The sequence below is a fragment of the Arachis duranensis genome, chromosome 1, assembly GCF_000817695.3.
Source record: "Arachis duranensis cultivar V14167 chromosome 1, aradu.V14167.gnm2.J7QH, whole genome shotgun sequence".
In the NCBI taxonomy this organism is placed as follows: domain Eukaryota; kingdom Viridiplantae; phylum Streptophyta; class Magnoliopsida; order Fabales; family Fabaceae; genus Arachis; species Arachis duranensis.
The window spans coordinates 79,716,773-79,720,431 of record NC_029772.3 but is presented as its reverse complement, the minus strand read 5'-3'; positions in this window follow the sequence as shown (position 1 = coordinate 79,720,431).

Sequence of the window (3,659 nt, the reverse complement as noted above, 5' to 3'; positions counted from 1 at the left end):
GCGTTCATAGGTGAGAATGATGATGAGTGTCACGGATCATCACATTCATCAAAGTTGAGTATAACGTATATCTTGGAATAAGAATAAGAGAGAATTGAATAGAAAGTAATAATAATGCATTAATACTTGAGGTACAGCAGAGCTCCACACCCTTAATCTATGGTGTGCAGAAACTCCACTGTTGAAAACACATAAGTAAAAGGTTCAGGCATGGCCGAATGGCCAGCCCTCTCCATGATCAAGTGACTGAATGATCAAAGACTACAAAGTCAAAAGATTAAACTGTCAAAAGATGTCTAATACAATAGTAACTTATCCTATTTATACTGGACTAGCTACTAGGGTTTACATGATTAAGTAATTGATGCATAAATCCACTTTCGGGGCCCACTTGGTGTATGCTTGGGCTGAGCTTGATCTATCCACGAGCTGAGGCTTTTCTTGGAGTTGAACTCCAAGTTATAACGTGTTTTGGGCGTTCAACTCCGGATCATGACGTTTTTCTGGCGTTTAACTCCAGACAGCAGCATGTACTTGGCGTTCAACACCAAGTTGCGTCGTCAATTTCCGAATGAAGTATGGACTATTATATATTGCTGGAAAGCTCTGGATGTCTACTTTCCAACGCCATTGAGAGCGCGCCAATTGGAGTTCTGTAGCTCCAGAAAATCCATTCCGAGTGCAGGGAGGTCAGATTCTAACAGCATCAGCAGTCCTTTTGTCAGCCTTTTTCAGAGTTTTGCTCAAATCCCTCAATTTCAGCCAGAAATTACCTGAAATCACAGAAAAATGCACAAACTCGTAGTAAAGTCCAGAAATGTGAATTTAACATAAAAACTAATGAAAACATCCCTAAAAGTAGCTTGAACTTACTAAAAACTACCTAAAAATAATGCCAAAAAGCGTATAAATTATCCGCTCATCACATACTCAACATGAAAAGCCCGATCTGTGTTAAAGAGGTACAACAGCTAAATGAAAGGCTAGCGGTCCTATCTAGGTTCCTAACCGGAGCAGCCATAAGATCCCTCCCTTTCTATGCAACCCTAAGGAAAGGAAAGAGGTTCGAATGAACCCCAGAATGTGAACAAGCCTTCCAAGACTTCAAAACATTCCTGGGGCAACCACCTATTCTGACCTGACCTCGACAAAGAGAAGAACTGATCCTATACCTCGCCGTAGGAAGTCAGGCAATAGCCTCAGGCCTAGTCAAAGAAGACGAAAACGGACAACAACCCGTCTACTTCATCAGTAAGGCTTTGCAAGGTACAGAACTAAACTATCAAAAGATAGAAAAGTTTGCTTACGCCCTCATACTTACTTCCCGACGACCTCGACTATACTTTCAAACCCACACCATCAAAATATGGACTAACCAACCCATCAAAGGTATCCTGCAGAAAATCGACTTAGCTGGAAGAATCCTACAATGGACGATCGAGTTGTCCAAATTTGACCTGAAGTACGAAGCTCGAATAGCCATCAAGTCCCAATACCTGGCCGACTTTGTCGCAGAGTACACCGACACCCCAGGAAGTAGAGCGGGCGTTATCCTAGAAAGTCACCAGGGAACGCAACTTGAACTCTCCTTAAGGTTTGAGTTTCCCGCCTCAAACAATCAAGCTGAATATGAAGTTCTACTGGCTGGTTTGAAGCTGGCTAAAGAATTCGGAGGCCAAAAGCTTACCATCTTCAGCGATTCACATGTAGTCACCTCGCAAATAGAAGGAAGCTACTAGGCAAAGGATCCCGCCATGAAAAAATATCTAGACAAGACCAGAGAGCAGCTCGAAAAATTCATGGGATACGAGGTCCGACATATACCCCGGGAACAAAACGCTTGAGCTGATGCACTTTCAAAACTATCTAGCACCAAACCAGGAGGCAACAATAGAAGCCTCATCCAAGAAACACTACAAAACCCGTCAACCTCAGAAGAAAAGAAGGTCCTAAGCATATCGGACTAGGACCAAGGGTGGATGACTCCCATAATCAGCTACCTCAAGTCCGAAACACTCCCCGCAGATAAAAAGGAGGCAAAAAGGCTAGTACGAGAAGCACAGTACTACACCATAGTGCATGATGTCCTATATAGTTGAGGGATCTCAACACCCTTCCTAAAATGTATCCCGACCTTCGCTACAAGGGAAGTCCTAGAAGAAATCCACTGTGGCATGTGCGGCAACCACCTCGGGGCACGAGCTCTTTCCAAAAAGGTACTCTGAGCTGGCTTTTATTGGCCGACCTTGCAAAAGGAAGCAACAGAGTTCGTCAAAACATGCCCCCCATGCTAGAAGCACGCCAACTTTCATATTGTCCCACCTGAAGAGCTCATCTGCGTTACTTCACCCTGGCCGTTCGCGAAGTGGGGGCTTGACCTCCTCGGACCATTCTCCTAGGGATCAGGGCAAGTTAAATTCCTCATTGTAGGAATAGATTACTTCACAAAATGGATCAAAATAGAGCCATTGGCCACTGCCACCGCCCAAAGAAGTCGAAAGTTCCTATACAGAAATAATGTCACAAGGTTTGGAGTCCCATGCTCCATCACCATAGACAATGGCACTCAGTTCACTGACACGGGCTTCAGGAACTTGGTAGCCGATATGAAAATCAAGAACCAATTCACCTCTGTAGAACACCCACAGGCCAATGGACAGGCAAAAGTCGCTAACAAAGTCATATTGGCCGGTTAAAATGAAGACTACAGGACGCAAAGGGAGCCTCGGCTGAAGAACTCCCGCAGGTCCTACGGGCATACCTGACGACGCGACACTCCACCACTGGAGAATCGCCTTTCCGACTTGCTTACGAAATGAAGGCAATGATTCCCGTAGAGGTAGAAGAAAGATCCCCTAGGGTGATCATCTACAACGAAGATACCAACTCCCAAGCACAGAGGGAAGAGCTCGACCTACTTCCAGAAGTTTGAGAAAGAGTTCGGATTAGAGAGGAAGCACTAAAGCGTTGAATGGCTTTAAGGTATAACCAGAAAGTAATCCAGCGAAGCTTCACTACCGACGACTGATGCGTGAGTGATGAGCGGATAATTTATACGCTTTTTGGCATTGTTTTTAGTATATTTTTAGTATGTTTTAGTTAGTTTTATTATATTTTTATTAATTTTTAGTTAAAATTCACTTTTCTAGACTTTACTATGAGTTTGTATGTTTTTCTGTGATTTTAGGTATTTTCTGGCTGAAATTGAGGGACCTAAGCAAAAATCTGATTCAGAAGCTGAAAAGGACTGCAGATGCTGTTGGATTCTGACTTCTCTGCACTCGAAGTAGATTTTCTAGAGCTACAAAAGCCCAATTGGTGCGCTTTTAACTGCGTTGGAAAGTAGACATCCTGGGCTTTCCAGAAATATATAATAGTCCATACTTTTCCCGAGATTTGATGGCCCAAATAGGCGTTCCAAATCAGCTCAAGAATTCTGGCGTAAAACACCGAAACTGGCACAAGAATGGGAGTTAAACGCTTAAACTGGCACAAAAGCTGGCGTTTAACTCCAAGAAGAGTCTCTACACGAAAATGCTTCAATGCTCAGTCCAAGCACACACCAAGTGGGCCCGGAAGTGGATTTTTATGTCATTTACTCATCTTTGTAAACCTTAAGCTACTAGTTCTCTACAAATAGGACCTTTTGCTATTGTATT